The sequence below is a fragment of the Lemur catta genome, chromosome 5 (assembly GCF_020740605.2).
Source record: "Lemur catta isolate mLemCat1 chromosome 5, mLemCat1.pri, whole genome shotgun sequence".
Classification (NCBI taxonomy): domain Eukaryota; kingdom Metazoa; phylum Chordata; class Mammalia; order Primates; family Lemuridae; genus Lemur; species Lemur catta.
Genome location: NC_059132.1, coordinates 31,969,168 through 31,987,530, shown reverse-complemented (window position 1 = coordinate 31,987,530; position 18,363 = coordinate 31,969,168). Strand labels below are relative to the sequence as shown.

Here is an 18,363-nt window from a genome sequence, read left to right as displayed (position 1 = left end):
ATAGACTTTAAGTCTAAAACTCTCTAGTAGCAAAGCAGGTTATTATATCATGATAAAATGATTAATTTGACAGGCAGATAATTATAAACATATATGCAACAAGTGTCAAAGCACCTAACTGAAAAAAATACTGACAGATTTAAATATTTGGAAGGAGAAATTGACAGCAATATCATAAAAGTAGGAGATTGCAATACCCTACTTTCAGTAATGGGTAGAACATCTGAAAAGAAAATCAATAAAAAACAGCAGAGTTGAGCAACACTATAAATCAGATGGGCCTAAACAACTGTGATGGTCTGAATTCTTGTTTAATGTTTGTGTTTCCACAAAATTCACATGTTGAAACCTAATCTTCTGTGCAAATAGTATTAAGAGATGGGGCCTTTAGGATATGATTAGGTCATGAAGGTACAGCTGTCAGGAAGGGAATTAGGGCCCTTATGAGAGAGGCATGAGTGAGCTTGTTTGACCCTTCCATCATGTAAGAATGCAGCAAGAAGGTGCTATCTCTGAAGCAGAGGGTAAGCATGACCCCCCACCAGACACTGAATCAGCTGGCACTTTGATCTTGGACTTCCCAGCCTCAGAACTGTGAGCAATAAGTTTCTGCGGTTTATAAATTTTCCAGTCTAAGGCATTTTATTATAGTAGTCCAACAAGACTGAGACAATGACCTGTATAGAACTTTTCACCCAAGCAAAAGAATACACATTTTTTTCTCAAGTATACATGGAATATTTTCTAGGATAGATCACATGTTAGGTCACAAAACAAGTTTTAAAAAATTTAAGAAGATCGAAATCCTCCCAAGTTCTTTTCTGACAACACTAGAATGAACCTAGAAATCAGTATCAGTAAGAAAATGGGAAAATTTTAAAAACATAGTCGTGTGCTGCATAATGACATTTTGGTCAACAATGGACCACATATATGCTGATGGTCCCATAAGATTACAGTGGAGCTGCAAAATTCCAATTGCCTAGTCATGCTGTAGCCATCATAACGTCAGAGCACAACACATTACTCATATGTTTGTGGTGATTCTACTGTAGACAAACCTCGTGTGCTGCCAATCATATAAAAAGATGACACACAGTACCTAATACTTGATAATGATAACATATGATTGTTGCTGGTTTATGTATTTGCTATGCTATACTTTTTATTGTTATTTTAGAGTATACTCCTTCTACTTATTAAAAAAGAAAGTTAAATGTAGGAGGCTCAGGTAGGTCCTTCAAGAGTATTTCAGAAGAAGGCATTGTTATTACAGGAGATAACAGATTCATGCCTTTTATTGCTCCTAAAGACCTTCCAGTGGAACAAGATGTGTATGTGGAAGACGGTGGTATTGGTGATCCTGACCCTGTGTAGGCTTAGGCTAATGTGTGTGTTTGTGTCTTAGTTTTTAACAAAAACATGTACAGAGTAAAAAATAAATTAAAAAAAATAAAATGAACCTTGAAAACATTGTATATTATATAAATATTGTATAATCTATTTATTTAAAATGTCTAGAATAGGAAAATCCAGAGAGACAAGAAGTAGATTACTGGTTACCACGAATGGGTAGAGGGGAGAACTGAGAATTACATGGGTATTTTTTTTTTTTTTTTGGAGTATGAGAGGTGATAGAAATGTTCTATAATTAGATACTGGTGATAGTTGCACAATATTGTGAATACACTAAAGCTATGCAATTGTATGCTTTAAAATAGTGAATTTTTAATTTTCTAAATTTTATCTCAATTTTTAAAAACACTATATTTTTCTTAACAAATGCCAGTTTTTAAATATTACCAAATTTCCCAGGGCTCACTTTTATTATGGCTAAAGTATGGAACTGATGTGCATCTAACAAGATTTTTGTAAGAACTAAGTTATATAACATGTGCTATGAGGGAAGTTGACTCACAGAGCATCTGTGGAAAACGGTCATGCAATAACTTAGAGTTCCTGTTCATTAATGGATACTAACTTCCACCAGTGCACTGAATGTTCCTAGAGGACAATGACAATATCTGATTTACTTACCATTTTTTAGCATTATGTTAATACAGGACACTTGATGCATAGTAGGTTTTTAAAAGTAATATGTTAAATAAAAGTAAAAAGAATACATGTGTGAATTTACTAGCATTCACTGAGTAATGTTTTTATACATGCCCTGTATCATTTAAAAATATGAAACTGACTGCATATATTTGTTAAATGTGGCTATAAAACCGTACATTCTGAAGGACACTTTCATTAAGAATTAATAGTAGAGATGTAAATGAATAAGAAGTTCATATATAGATCACTCTTTTAGATGTGAAAATTTTTACTGAAAAGGCAAGCAGGACTGATACGGTCCTGTGGCAGATTGGTAGTTATCTTCTAGTAGTCAGTCTACATTTCTGCCATTAAAATTAAGCTTTAAATGAACATTGGCCACCCAAATAAAGCCTGCTTCTTGTTAGTTGAGAGATGGAAGGGAATGAAGACACAACGGACTTGGACCACAAATGAATATCCTAGGTCGATGAAGACAAGCAGAGTTGCCTGGCAAACCAGGTTCACCACTCTCTCTCGACTGATTTATGGGAGGGAAAAACATAAAATTTGTTTCTCCCAAGCCTCAGAAATCCTACAGCATCTTTGAACAGACTCTGCAAATGCATTTAGTTATAGACATGTCCCACATCTTAGAATTTAAGTCCATATTGCCTAATATTCATGATCATAAGATCCTAAGATTTATATGGGGCACTTGTTAGAATTTAAATTCCCAGATACCTCTCCTAGAGGTTCTGATGCTTTAGGAAAAAGAGGAGCTCAGGGACCGATAACACCCACATAGTGTACTATTTGGTCATCTTTGAAAACGTTTCCTTAATTATAGTTACCAAAAGTATTCATGTATATTAATCCACTACCAAATCAAAGAAAGAAAAGACATTTTAATAAAGATAACATCATTTAACATTTCACCGAGTGAAATATTTATAATTGTAAATTACATCAGGTTTTGTATTATCAAATACACAATCAAGATAATGGTTTTTCAAACTGTCATTGAGTGATTGAATGCAGAGAATAAAAAATATTTTAATAACAGGTTCTTAGCATCAGAAAGAATCTTCAACATCTTATATTCCATCTCATATGCTATAGAAGGATTTACCTGGTCATCTAGGAATTTAAGGCCCTGACTGAGAAGACACTAGCTGGTTGTAGAATCCACCATAAAATAGGATTACATAAAAGCCATAAGAATTTGTAAAAATAAGGTTAAAAAGTCAGCAGCTACCATAACGATGAAATTCAATAACTTGTTCACTTTCTCTGTAAATAAAGAAAAATAGAGAAGGAAGAAAAAATTATTAACAGAATATTTTAAATTTCCCAAGTATTGCATAAAATACTTCTCAGTGAGGAGGATTTGAACACAGGACAATTTGGAGAATCTGTGCTCCATTTCTCCAAGCAGCTGGGCCTCACCTGTTTGCCAACCCTATACAAGTTCTCTCACCATGTGTGGCTACTTGACTTTTTCTATATGCCTGGTCTTGGAACCTGCCTAGACCTGAGACAGGAGTGGATTAGAAATTGTTTTAGTGGTTCTCCAGAAGCAAAAACCAACTTTGGGATTAAATGTGCAAAGATTTAATAAGAGGAAATATCTGTGAGAGCAAACATGGAGGGAAGTGGGAAGGCTAGCTGAACCTTTCCACTGTAAACTCCTTTAGAATGAAGGTGACAGGACAGGAGATTGGGTAAAAGTGTCCTAGACTGCCCTGTACTTATCTAAGGAAGGGTTGGAGGCGGTCATGGAGTTCAGGAAACAAAGTGGATCATAAAAGGGGTTTCTCCCTAGCATTAATGGGCTGATTGTGATGGATTTCAGAGTTCTATAGTTAGTCAGATTTCCTGCTCAATTACACTCCTGTAGTTGGAACTACCTCATGGAGATTATCATTCAGCATCTAGAATTTGGATTACATTATTTTGGTCACTAGTCTGCCATCAGTAATGGATAATAATTAAATTAAGTTAAATTAATTGATTTATACATTTGCAGAATATCTAGCAGAGTTATAGAGAGGTCAAATACAAAACTACTTTTAAAAATGAGAACTTCAGGAGAAGGTACAAATGTGTTCCTGTGACTTTTATGGAGCTCATACGGTTATTTTCTGTATAGATTGTGCCTGGGTCATCAGAAACATGGGTTTTCCTATCATTTTGTGGTGGTTCCTTCATTACTTTAGAAGGTCAGATATTTAATCTCGTGTACTTACAACTTTGCACTGCAGAAATGACATGTATTGCTGTAAGTGTGGCCATTCTTTGCACAGATTGGATCCATTTCTCTGGTGCAATGATGTAGTCTATCTGCATACACTTTACAGTCTGGCTGTTAAACATAAAGAAAACACATAGAATTTATTAGATAATGAACTTTTTGAAAAAAGTGGTTTTTAGTCTATATACATAATGCCATATTATACATCAAGCTAAAATAAATATATTCTATATTGAGGTTTAAAAATAAACATTGAAGTACCCACAATCCACTTAAACATGAAATATTATCACATCTTTTTACATACCCAATATAATTTTTTTAAAGCCATAAAAATGACTGAAGTTATTTTCATAATTTAGCCACCCTGCCCCCACTTCTTATACCCAGGCCAAATCTCCCCTGTGATTTTATAGTACAAGAAATCATAAAATTGAATTATTTATTTACTCATCCCCTGTCTTTCTCAATAATTGCATTGCATATGCAAGTATTCATTATATGTGTTTGCATATATGTGTATAACTATATATAGATATAGCTATATACACAATTATTTTAGTGTTGGCAGTATTGGCAATTTACATAAATAAACAATATTGTGTGCATTATCACATGTTCTACTTTTTAAATTTTGTGACCTTTATTCAGATGTTTCGAACTATAGTTCATTTTCTTCACCTCCATGTAATATTCCACTATGTGACTATATTAAAATTATTATTTTATCCACCTTTAAGTGTATATTTAGGTTTGTTGTTTTTAACCCTCTTGCTTTGCTAAGATGAACAATTCTACTTTAAACATCCTTTAATGGATATTAGATGTTCATATATAATAAGGCTTATGCCTGTTAATGGAATTTTTGAATACTGGGGTATTTTTACCTTGTCTCTAACCCCAAATGGTTTTATATGGCTGACAAGATTCTATTTCTTGACCTTGGTATAATAATAACATGGAGGGGTGTTGGTTTTTATTTTGTTTTTGTCTTTACTTTTCAAAGGATCATTCTGTTGTACCTTTTATTTGGTAAAATTTGCTGTTAAAATTTATAATATAAACATATTGAAAGTTTCCCTTTTCCGATTTCCAAGTTCATCAGTATGACTTACCGGACGGCGAGTTTGTGTTTTAGATCTAAAAAAAGTTTCTGCAACCAACACACAAAAGAAAAATAATAAGAAGGGAGAAAAGCATAGTTTTTGGTGAGAAATGTTCATACTTTTTAACAGTAGAAATCTATCAAATTGCTTCCAGATGATCCTGCAGATAATAAGGCGAGCCTTTTGTAGCAGTATGAAAACAATACATTCATAAAACCACTTCAAATCTGGAAATGTTTTATAATTACCAATATCACTTGTAACAAATAATTTTATGTATTATTTAATAATCCCCAAGGACTTTCCTTTGAAGATATAATATTGGATTTTTTTTTTAATTTTAAAGATAGGACAGCCTAGTCAGAGAAGGTAATGCCTTGTATAAAGTCACTAAGTATGCCTTGCATATAGTGAAGATATGAAGAAATTAATTAGTAATTAATTATTACTCAGCTCTAACGTCAGGGATCTATGCGATACCGCACAGTTACTTTATCCTGACATTCACGAGCCACTTTGAACTTTAAGAAAGACCTTCTCAGCAGAAGGCTCAGTGAGCTCTCTCCTTAAACACGGCCTTGACTTTAGTGGACTCGGAGCTGGCAAACAACAGATTAGGTTGCCAAGGAATGCCAGATCTAGCAGACGACACTACTCCTTCTTTTTTGAATTTCACAACCATGGAATCTGACCTCCAAAAAGGTAAATATCTCTAGTTACAGACGAACAAAAATCTAAGGTGCACAGCCCGTTCCAACTCACCATCCTGTCTGCACGTCTCTAAGGTAGGAGATGAGAAAAAGCAATTCACCGACGCAACTTTAACAAGGCATTGGTAACATGCCCTGTTTCATTTTACCAGTTTTAAGGATTGCAAACTCAACAAAACCAGTCCTTCCATTCCTAGATTATAGTAGTTGTTTCCCCCATTGTCTAAGATATGTGAAATGCTTGACCCAGGACTGAAAAGTTTGCTCACCAGAATAAAGAGGAAATGCCAAAGCGATGATGAAAATAGCTTTGATACATGATGACAAGAAAGACATTTTATCAAGCCTGCGGGAAGAAACCTTTAGGGATGTTTATAACACATGACACAGGCAAACTGTCCATTTCCAAACAATAGTCTCTTAAAACAAAAGGAACTTTTCTAACCCCTTAGATTCCTAATTACAGTGGACTCTTCCCTTTGTTCTTTCCCCAATCCTTAGGATCAACAAGACTTGACATGTGAATAGAAGGCCTCCCAGAGACTTGAGAGAAACCACAGGTAAGTCCTCTTCGCACATTTGAGGAGAAGCTGTTCATTCTCCCAACCTTTTAAGTTAGCCTACAAGGGGCGTGGCTGCATTTAAGGAAATATCCACATTGGAATCTCAGTTTTTCCTCAGAAAATAGAAACAGTTATTTCAGGGAGGAAGGACCTAGAGCCATCCTCACAGCAATGCCGGATCCCAGGGCTACCTCCCTGAGTCCCTCACTCACCTACCTGAAACAGAGAAGCTAGTGGAGAGTGAGGCCAGCAGCTCCAGAGATTGTGTCTGTGTTGTTTTCCTTCCTTCTCAGCCACCTCCACCCAGCTGAAGGGTCTCTTTTATTTCATGTGGATAAAACAAATGGCCCATGGCAGGAAAGACAGGGAGTTATTCTGTGTTCTGCCTGGAGGCTGCAAAGTAGTAGCAGTTCTCAGCAGATCTTCCCTCAGCAAGAGGTCTGGGACAATTTGATCTTTTGTATCCGGAAGTGTGGGGAGGGGAGAGAGAAGACAATTATAGTGCTTGGAGATCCTGAGATAGAAAAGGAATGTGAAAGCTTTCTAAGCTGTTGAGTTGGAAAAGACAAGAGAAAAAAAGACAAAAAAATGAATTTGGGGAATTGCAATTAGACACATGCTTAGACTTTTAGTATTTTGCAACACTAGAAACACATCAGACTTCAGTACAACACAATGGAACTATCTTACGATGCAAAACCAGGAATAGACATTAGCTGGAGACATTTAACCTATGTCCAGTTCTACATCCAAGATTGTGACTCAATCGTCTACATACAAGACCTGAGCAAGGATATGTTTGAAAAGCTCCTGGATGAGTCTCAAGGCAGCCAGCTTCGGGAACCCGGCTAAAGAGAGGATGTGAAGAGTGAAATCAGGGAGAAAGAAGGCTCAGGGGTGAAATCAAAGGGACCACATTAGATAATACCTTAAATTATATGTTAAATAATTTGAACTTTACCTCAGGGTTAAGTGGGAGACACTGTAGGGTTTAAAGTAGGGATTTAATCAGAGTTATTTAATTTTCCCAGTTTGATTTCTGGAGAAAACTTTGGAAGCTGAAAGTCCTGAGTTCAAGTCTCATCTACCACTGAATAAACTTAACACAATATTCAAACTTTCTAATCCACAATTTCCTCATTTTAAATGTGAAAATAATTTATGTCTCATAGGTTTGTCATAAATATTAGGGATACAACGTTAAAACATTTGGCACTTAAATTATTTATTTTAGTTATACTTGTCACGCTAATTAACCTGCCTTTTTATTTTTAGCAGTAAATAAAGCCAAGATTAGAAAACAACCATTGAGTCTAGCACTGTTCCATGCTAATTTAATGGACATGACATTTGAGGGGAAATTAAACCAAAGTCAAGATTTGAAGTTATTGTGAAGCTCTTGTGTCCCACATATTGGTCTTCTTTTATATGTGTCATCAACAGAGATTAACAGCAAGGGCGATGACCCATGATTCACAACAGGCCTCATGTGTTTGAAATTAATCAGTAAAGGGAATGTTAGAAACCTGGATGATTTAATACAGCTACATGAAGGAAAAAAATACCTATTTTATTCATGCTGTGCCAGAGGCGAAATAAGACTGTTTTTAAGATGAAGGAGATGTTAAAATAGAGAGAGATAGAGAGAGGGTAAATGGAGACAAGAACATTCCCTAGTACTCCCAGTGTCACTGCCCCATAAATTGTGGGCAGAGGAATCCACCATTCTGGGCAGTAACAGGGGTAGCTGCTGGGATTTAATCTGGGCATGGAAAGCAGCAATTGTGACTTGCTCAGGGTACTCCCCTGGGCTGCTGAATAGTACAGTCTTTTCTGGACACCACAGCCTATTAGTAGTAAAACAGAATTATAAAAGTTCATGTTTATTAAGCTTTCAGTGTAGTCCAGAGTCCTCTAATTTGTCTTATCTCTTAGAAGAGGACAAAGTGACTTGCTACTGTGTCTTAATAAAAAAAAAAAGGGCATAATAGAAACCAGAGAGTTTGAGATTTAGTTGTATGTTCACAAAAAGACTCCTTTCGGAAGTATATGCATGAATAAGTGCTTTTGATATTGTGTATGTGTGTGTTTGTTATTTTGTGTGTGTTCTAACACACATAAATATCATACTCCTACAAATCAATGAGAAAAAGACAAGACGCCCAATTAAAAGCCGCGCGGAGCCGCCTCCCCGCCCCGGCCCCCACTCGCCGCCCGCAGGGGCCGAGGCCCGCGCGGCGGAGCCGGCGACGCAGCCGTCCCTGCAGGGGGACCGGGTCGCCCGCGCGGCTGGAGCCGGAGCCAGCGGCGCGCCAAGGCGCGAGGACGCCGCCTGCCGGGGCGGCACGGGCGACCCCTGGCGCGTGCCCCGCGGGCCGCAGCCGCTCGGCGCCAGCCCGGAGCTCGGCGGACGGACGCGGCGACAAGTCAGCGGGGACCCGGGGCGGCGGGCGAGTGGGCGCTGGGGAACTTCGTGGGGGCTCGGCGGGGAGGCCGGGGCGCCCTCGCCAGCCAGGAGGCCGCCGGGCTCCCCCCGGGAACCTCTGGGGGGTCGTGGCCCGACCTGGAGCCCGGTGGCGGCTGGGGACCGGGCTCCCCGGAAAGGGCGCTCCCACCGGCCCCCTCTCCGCCGACGGCGCGGACCCGGGGACCCCGGCTCCACCCTCGCCTGGGCCGGGAGCGCCGGGACGCGGCGGCGGGGCTCGGGCGGCAGGGCCGGTCCCTGGCCGAGACCTGGGAGCCGGCGGGAGCGCGGCGGACGCAGATCCCGCCCTCTGGCGGCCCGGGTTACTTGTGGGTCGCGGTGCCCGCAGAAGGGACCCTGCGGTTTGTCCAGCCTGGACACTCTGAGCCTCCTCTCCCTGGACAAGGCCGTCTCTTCCTTCAAGGCTCGGGGTTAATTCCTGGGAGTACCCCGGGCTGTGTCTTACCCAGGATTAAGTGGGGAACGGGGGGCACAGGGGGGAACGGGGGAGAAGGGGGCATGGGACGGATGGGGGTGGGACTGGCAGGACTGCCCAGTGGTCTGGACCCCAGCTGCCCTGAGAGGTCTCAGCCCGGGAGCCAGGTTCAGGTTCAGCTCCCATGGGTGCTGGGGCCGAAACCCGGCCTGTGGCCTCTTCCACTTGGAAGTGTGGGAGACCACCTGGGGCAGTGGGCGAGGGGCTTCAGGTGATGCTGGGGTGGGGTTCCTGCTTGCTGTGTGCCCTCTGCCTGCGCCCTCGTCCCTCTGTCTTGGAGACCACCTGGTTTGGACTAGGGCGGACTAGAAAACAGTGTGTTGGGGGAGTGGCAGTGGCAGCAGTTTCAGGACAGTCTTACCGGGCAGAAGTGATGGGGGAGCAGTTAGCTCTGGCTCCATAATGGGGGGATGGTTCCTGATTCCCAGGAGGCCCAGTGCAGTCATGGGAGACCTGGTGTGGCCCCCATCCCAGGTGGGGCTGCCCCAGGGGGCTGTGGCCATGGGACACAGGGCCCTGCTTGGAGCACAGTGGCTCTGAGCTGCGCCGGTGGGGTTGGTGGGCTCTTTGGAGGAGCAGAGTTGTGTGGCTGGGGTCAGGGTGTGGGGGGGCCTCGAGGCTCTCTGTGGGCTCCTGCCTTTCTGTCTATCCAGGAGGGAGGAGCAAGGTGTGTGGCTGCTCCTAACTGCTGTCCCTGAGACACACAGACCCGGTTTGCTACCTCTCTGAGCCTCACTCCTGGCTCTCTGGGGTCTCTGGTGACTGCCTTCCTCATTCAGCCCCCACCACAGCAGGTGTGGGCCACCCAGTGCTAGTCTTGCTGTGGTCAGAGCCGTTCCCCCCATGCAAGACCTAAAGAAAAGCTGGGGGCTGCCAGGTGAAGTCCTTATCAGCTTAGGGAGGTGGCACCAGGGCAGGGACATGTGTCCCTGTTTTCAAAGGAAACAGTGACACACGTTGGTTGGCAAATGCCTTATGACAGCATCCTGGGGGATGGGTTCCTTTTTTCCCTTCAAAGTCACTTCTGGGTACCAAGTGGAGTTTGGGGGCAGGAGGATTCTTAGAGACAGCGTGTCCTGCCCGCCAGGGGGAATCCCTGGTGCTGCCTACAGGCAATGGCCTGGGCTGGGGCGAGCGGGGGATGCCAAGGTGGGATATTGTGTCAGAAGCCCCCAGCTCTGTGTCCATCTGGCTTCCCGTTAGTTGAGACTTAGCCAGAGCCTGGGGCAGCACCACTTTAAGGAAAGCAGGGTGTGTGGCAGTACCGCTCTCAACCCATGGTCTAGATTGAGGGTGGTTTACGAACTTGAACGTGCACACCAAGAGCCTGGGGTCTTGCTGAAATGCAGATTCTGACCAGGTAGGTCTGGGGAAGGCCAGAGAGTCTGCATCTGCAACAAGCTCCCGGGACTCGCTGGTGCTGCTGCCCCTCGTGAGGAGCAAGGCTGGGAAGAACCGCATGTGAGCAGAACTGTGGGTTCCCTTCGAGACAGAGCACACTGGGCCTGTTCCCTGCATCCGATTCATTTCCCAGCCTTCTGGGAAGGAGAATGCTGGGGACCCCTCCACTCCCAGGGGCCTCCCAGGGATACTCAGGGTCCCCGGCAGCGTGCTTGCCACCTTACATACTTGGGGTTTGGGTTACTGGGGGCTGCTTTCCAAAACACGGGTTGGACGTGTCCAATGCGCATCTGTTCATTTAGCTAGCACCTACTGTATGCAGACCCATCAGCGATGTGCTTGGAGACAGAAAAGGAAGAATGGAGAGGAGAGGAAGAGGATAAACAGCCTTGCAGAGAGAAAGGGACATGCGCCCACAAAGTTGGATCTGAGGCCTGGCTCTGCACTTCCCAGCCAGGGGCCATGGGACAAGTCACACCCCCTCTCCTGGCCTCGGGTTTTCTTCAGTGCACATGAAGCAGGAATGATCATAGCTGCCTCCCACACTTTCTGAGGCTTAAGTGAAGATAGATAATGGCTATAAAGGAAACTGGTATACAGTAGGCACTTGGTGCATGTCAGTTCTTCCCTGGTCCATCAGTTTGTCATTTGTTTTGGGCCAGCTGAGCACAGGCAGGAGGTGAGACTTTGGGGCCGAGCGCAGGGGACGTGGAGTGGGGAAGGTGGTACGGTGGGGAGCTATGCAGAGGCCAGGTGGGGTTCGCGCTATGATTGAGTGTGGGCTCCCCGAGGTGGCCGGGACATCGGGATTTACTTCCTGCTGGGGACTCGGCTCCACTTCCCCCCTGTGCTGGGGGGCCACCATCAGGCACTGCCAGTGCCCATGCCCAGGCTTCCCTGCCCTCACAGGGTGGGTGTTGTAAGGGAGGGTCCAGCGAGCATGCCAGGCCTGGCTGATGTTCCCTAAGCAGCCTCCATGAGCCCCAGCGTCAGTCAGCAGCCGCTGCACATATGGAAGGTGCAGTGACCTGGGGATAGATAGACACAACTGAGAGACCCCCGCACAGCCTCGCCCTGGGACAGTAGTTAGCCTGGCACCACCTCACCCGAGCAGTCCATGCACAGGATGACGGGGTGTGCTGGAAGCTTTGAAGGCCAGAAACCTTCAAACCCTTTCTCAGAGAGCACTCTTTCATGCTCCGATCCCCGCTGAAAAAATCATTAGGAGTTTCTGGGCTTTAGGGGACACGGGATGATAAGAGGAAAGAACACAGTGATGCGATGCCTTTGGTTACTTTGATTATTTGGTTGTTTTTTTTCCTGACATCACAATTCATATCCAGCATACAGTCAGCTACATTCTAATGTTCTGTTTCTGGAACTGCCCTCCACTGTCTACAGGTTCAGACACGTAATAGGTGCTCAGTAGGTGTTTCTTGAGTGGATGAAGCCAGCAGGGATGGATTAAAACCACTGTGTTTTCCTTTAGAAAGTCAGCTTGAACTTTAGCAGGTGAAGCTGGTGTTGAGAAACATACAGGCCCAAATCCGGGGAAGCAGGGGTGGGTGCCTTGTGACTGCATCCACTGGAGTTTCCTGTGTGCCCACCCTTCTCAGGGGTCTTTGCTTTGGTCGGCTAATCCCATTGTCTTATCCTTCCTGTGAGGCAGGTACAGTTATTGCTCCCACTTTACAGATGTGGAAACTGAGGTTCGGGAAGGTTGTGAGACTTTCTTAGTGAGTGGCTTATTCTTGTCCTATTGAGCTCCCTTTTCATGCCTGAGGACACCGTGTCCCAGAGAGGGGACACGATGTGCACACTGCCATTGGCACGGAGTGTTGGGCTTGGCCTGGGCTTCCATCCGAATCAAACCCCGTCCTGTCTCCGGTACCCCCGGCTGCCTCGATTCAGGAAACGGAAAACTCTGTGCCACACAAACAGTCTTTGACAACAAAGGTGCCACGTCACTGAGGAAAGAAACTCTGCCCTCACGGTCCCTCCTTCCCTGCCGGGCACCCGCAGCAGGTGCTTGTGTCCGAAGCATGAGAAGCCTCGCTGTCCTGGGACCGGTGGTTTCCGAATGACTCTTCCCTGGGTGACGGACCAGGCTGCAGAGAGCTGACGGCACGTGGTCCTGAGGCCCGGCGTGGCCGAGATTGGGCTTCCGTCCTCTCGCAGGAGCGACGGGGAACCACAGACCGCTGGGTCTTCTGGCCTTGTACCCGGGCTCCTCACCGCCGCCATCTGTAAAACCAGGTTTGTTTCATTTTCTGTAGGGATGGTGCAGCCTCTCTGAGCTACCGTGTCCTGGATGGGCCCGAGAAGGTTCCTGTCGTGCACATTGATGAGAAGGGCTTCCTGGTGCCAGGGGCTGTGATGGGGACGTCCACAATTGAAGTGACTGCACAAGAGCCTTTTGGGGCCAACGAAACCATCATTGTTGGTGTCAAGGTAGGATCATGTTTTCCCCATTTTTGGAGCAATAAAAACAGTGGCACTGAGGTAATATGTCCTCCCTCTCAGCTGTTAAAGTGAATACATTCACCTTCCAGCTGAGAAATTGTAGGTAGGAGTTTATGTAGGAATAACTTGGGAGCAAAGATCTTAGATAGATAAAAATCCACAGCATCTTCTGGCCAACAGAGGCGAACATCTTTGGAGATCATTGATTCCAAGTACTTTGTATTATGGATGGGGAAACTGAGGCCCAGTGAGGTCCACGATTGGCCTAAGGTCACAGAGCTGGGATTGGCACCACAGCTTCCTGACCGGTGTGCTGGTGCTAAGCCCGCTGTCCCTGGTCACTGACATCGTCACCACGATGGGGAGCCCCTGCCCTGGGCCAGCCCCGGGCCAGAGCACGGTCAGTTCTGAGGAGCAGACAGACGCACCCTGTGACTGTGACGATAATGCTGTGCTGTCCCGGAAGGAGCCTCTGAGAGTGGGCGGGTCAGGCATGGCACGGGCAGAGGTGTGTGAGGTTCAGGGGCAGAGCCTCGGGTGGGGGCTGAGGGTCTGGAACGGAGGGTTTGGGGAAGGGGGGTCTGGCTTTGTGATCAGATCATGAAATGCACTGGATTCCGGGCAGTTCACTGCAGGTTAAGAGTGTGGGCTCTAGAGCCAGGCTGTCTGAGTCCAATCCCAGCTCAGCCACCAGGAGGCTGTGTGATCTTGGGCAAGTTAATGCACCTCTCTGTGCCTCCGTTTCCTTGCCTGTAAAATGGAGATAGTAGCGTTGTGAAGATTCAGTGAGTTATTGATAACGTGTGAAGCACTTAGAATGGTACTTCATACTTGGCCAGTGCTCAGTAGATACTATCTGCTCCTGTTGCCATTTCACAGTAAAGAGGTTGAAGCCCATGCTGGACTTCCTGGATTTTATTTTTAAGGAAAGATTGACAGAGATGAGGGGTGTGTTTGGAAAGTTTGCTCCGCATCAGGTGGAGCTTGAGAGAAAGGGGGTCAGTGCAGGGGAACCAGCCAGCAGACTGAGGACAGGACCTGGCTAGGACCACTGTGTGGGCCGGGTGACCATCTGGAAGTGGGGCTTGAGGTGAGGGAGGGCCAGGGTGACCAGACTGATGATGGTCCTGCACTGTGGCGTGGAGCACAGAGGTGAGGGCCAGCATGGGGGCAAGGAGGTGAGGAGTCTGGGCCGAGGGAGTTAGAGGTGGCTGTGGCCTCTCCAGGTGAGGTTGGGCGGCCCACCGGGCAGGGATGTCTGGAGCTCCCTGAGGAAGGCTGGGGGCGGGGTGGGACATGGGGTGGAGCCTCCAGCCCAGAGATGGAGCCCTGGGAGTGGGGGGAGCACTCAGGCTTGTGCAGGGCAGGAGAGGGTGGGGGAAGGCCTTGGGCCACTGCTTGGAGGGGAGCAGGAGCTGGGAGGAGACTGCAGCTGGCAGTCAGGAGGAGAAAGGACACCCTGGGACAGGAGAGGCAGGGCTGGGCAAGGGAGTGGGGTGCAGCCTGCGGTCACTCCCTGGGGACGCAGGGTGGTAACCCACAGGAGGAGGCGGTCCCTTGGCAGCAGGAGCCCTGGGGCAGTTGGGAGGTGATGGAGGCCCAGTCACCTAAGGCTCTGCATTGGCTGCAGCCCTGGGAGCTGCGGGGGCTCCGGGAGCAGTGAGACCCCAGCCCTGCTCCCCAGGAGTTCACATCCTGGGAGAAACCAGACCCGTGGGCGGCAGGGAGTGCTGATACCTGCTGAGAGGGCGGCGGCCTTCCAGGTGGAGGAGGTGGCCTTGGGCCTGAAGGGCAGAGGCCACTGGGCTCTGCAGAGGAGGCTGGGGGGATGCAGCAGAGGGGACACAGGGAGGCCTGCAGCCTGGGGAGGTTTGGGGTGGGCCAGGGGACCTGCTGGGGAATCTGGGCAGGCTGGGTCCTGGGGGCCCTCACTGCCTGGGCTGTGTGAGTTCACATTTTGCTCATGTGGACTCATTCAGATCAAGTGACAGTAAAGCAAAATGGATCCTTCTCTCTTTGCTGGGAGATTAATTAACTAAATTCACGAACAAAGAAGAGATCGTGGCTGTGGTAGAAGCCAAAATCCACAAAATCTGCAGCCCACCCAGCCGGATGAATGAATTCAGCTCCCTGGTCTGCTGCTGGGAGAAGTAGCTTGTTCAGTGTGAGAACACGGGGCAGCGATGTCTGACCTGCCTGCACTCAAACCCAGTTCTGCCAGGTTCCACCAAGGCATTTGTGCTTTGAGCCTCAGTGTTCTCACCTGTGAAATGGGTAACATTGTGCCCCAGCACACAATGGGCACTCAATCAGCTGCCTTGGCTGCCTCCCCAGATAGCAGCTGGTGTCCTTAGGGGATGGTGGCCCTATCAATCCTCCCATCCATAGCAGCCTCCAGGAGGCCACAGGCTCCACAGTAATTGTCACTGTGGGAGACAGAAGCTCTACCCTGCGTGGTACAGAATGAGGGGGCTCGCGTGGTCTTTAGAGAACGTGCCAGGCTCCAGGGAGCAGGGAGGTGGCTTCTCGGGCCCTTCTTAGGGGTTTTATCAGCTTTTCCGGTTCAAACTCACACCAACTCCAGAGAGAGCATTTAACCCACCTCCTCCCTGCCTTTCAGCCTTTCAGCCTTTTAGAAATCTGAGTCCTCCACAAGCCCAGCCAGGGAAAGGAATCATCATAAAAGAGCCCAGCTCCCGAAGTTGCCTGTTTCGGAACTGGAAATGCGATTCAGCCCTAGAGCACCAGAGCAAAGAAAGCCACAGTTTACCACCATTGATCCCAGAAACTAATGACTTAGCAGACTAGTCACTGATTTTAAATTTTATAATTGCTCTCCCAAGTCATGCATAGCACATTCAACCCATCCCCCGCCCATGACAGCCTTGGACAGCAGTTGCCAGAAATGAACAAGCCAATACAGGCCGTTTTTCTAAAAGCACTTACACACCTTGTACAATTAAATACCACTCTTCTTGTTCTGATGCGTGGGGCAGCTTTTCTGTTTCCTGGTAACCTGTCCTTTCCTGCGTCAGGGCAAGGGCAGCTCTCTGCTGCTGGCCAGTGACACTCAGTGTATTAGTGGAGAACCAGTGCCTCCTAACGTGCAGAGTCAACGTGCCTTCTTCCCCTGGTGACAGGGACAGGAGACACGCATCAGTGGGCCTGGCCTGTCTGCCGTGCCCCTGGATGCGTGCTTTAGAATAAATGCTGAAATGCTGATCTGAAACTCCCCATGATTCAGCATGATCCCTGCTCTGTGTAATTCGTCCTTGGCTTTTATCAGCTGTGGCTCCATCCCCAAGCTCTGGGCAGCCCTGGGCCTCCGCGTGGGAGGCACATGGGCACAGGTGGCTTTCTTGGATTGCTCTCATTCTGGGGTTTGGGTCTCCTGGGCCTGGGTGTGGTGACCGGCAGGCCTGGTCACACCCTCTCTCTCCCTCCCCCTCTCTAGGTGAGTGCTCCCTGGCCCAGAGGGGAGTCGTGGAGACCTTGCAGCCAGAGTCCCTGCTCAGCTCCAGCACCAGTTCCAGCCAGCCGTCTCCAATTTCCCAGCATGTGATGGTCTCACTGTGGAGCCAGGCTTTGACGCTGCTCTAGGTAAGTTTCCCAGGAGTTGAAAGTGAAATGGACTTGCAGAGGGTCTTTACCCTGTGGACAAGTCGGGTCTGCTGCATGTTCAGCTCACGGTAGCCGTCTGTCCGGAGCAGCAGAGGTTGTCAGGAGCCCAGACTGGGGATTGATGCCAGGGTCCTGGCCTCTGTGGCTCCAAGTGGCTGCCAGGAGGGGGTGGCCTTCCTGAGCTGGGTCATGGCTGTTCTCAGCACCACCTACACCCATGGGAAAGGAAGCAGAGTTCAGAGTGGAAAACCTCGGCCGGGTCAGAGTCCTCCTCTGCTGTCCCTGCCGTTCTGCCTGTAGAGGTGGAGGCTGCTCCCCTCCCGGCCTCCTCTCCTCACATGGGGATGATGGGGCCTTGCCCTGCCTGCGTGGAGCAAGTGAGAGGCACCGGCATGTCCTTAGTGTGAATAGGTAAGGGCTGTCCTGAGGGCTGGAGCCTAACTGATGCAAGGCCTGGAGACCAGCGTGGTGGAGCTGAGACCGCACCGTGGGCTGCTGTCGGGGTCCGGGAGATGTGTCCTGTGGCACACTCAGTGCTGGGCCCGACCTCAGAGCTGTCAGTCGCGGTCGTGCTGCCGTATTTCATCTGTAAATCTGCCCCAGGAAGGCTGCGATGTTCTCCCTCTGGACCAAGAGAATCCGAGGGCCAGCACGACACCGACACGCTGGTGTGGCCGTGGAAGGGACTCCACCCTGGCACCCAGGTTCCAGGTCTGCGGAGCTCCCCAGGCCCCGCTCAACAGTGCTCATCCAAGGCCAGGCCAAGGAGGCCAGGACGGGAGCCAGAACAGTTCCAGCCCGTGCCTTCGTGGAGCCTCCCGCTGCACCTGGGTCCCAGCCGTCCCGCGTCAGCCCTGGCTCGACCTGCAGCCCAGGGCTGGGTTGTGGTGTCTGCCACTTATTCTCCCTCCTTCCGGGCCAGGCTGGCTGGGCCCTGAGCTGCAGGGCTGGCCCTCACATGCTTCTTACTGCCCCAGGAGTGTCACTTAAAGGAGGATCATGATGTCAGCTATGTTGTAGCATTCCCCTGACACCAATCAGAATTTCAAGAAAAAGAAATTAAATATTTCAATGATACACATAACAAGGTCTTTAAAAGCCTAAAGTTATTAAAGGTTTTCAAACTATAGATGGAAAGGTCCCTTAAGAATTGTACAGGTTTAAATTTCTAATAAAGTAAATATCAGTGTCTCTAAGCATGTAAACAGAAAACACTTGTTTCCCTTAAAGAGGAAAATGTTCTCGTGA

At 47.5% G+C, this 18,363-nt stretch overlaps 2 long non-coding RNA genes across 2 annotated transcripts; one reads left to right on the top strand and one right to left on the bottom strand.

The window, feature by feature from the left end:
- Positions 1-2,925: 2,925 nt before the first annotated feature.
- LOC123638096 lies at positions 2,926-7,097 on the bottom strand. Its single transcript, XR_006735166.1, has 3 exons — positions 6,887-7,097; positions 4,287-4,402; positions 2,926-3,330 (listed from the first exon to the last, which is right to left on the bottom strand). It is a non-coding gene; the product is annotated as an uncharacterized LOC123638096 (long non-coding RNA).
- Positions 5,754-18,307, top strand: LOC123638098. Its single transcript, XR_006735169.1, has 4 exons — positions 5,754-6,667; positions 13,308-13,482; positions 16,949-17,094; positions 17,719-18,307. It is a non-coding gene; the product is annotated as an uncharacterized LOC123638098 (long non-coding RNA).
- The last annotated feature ends 56 nt before the right edge of the window (positions 18,308-18,363 follow it).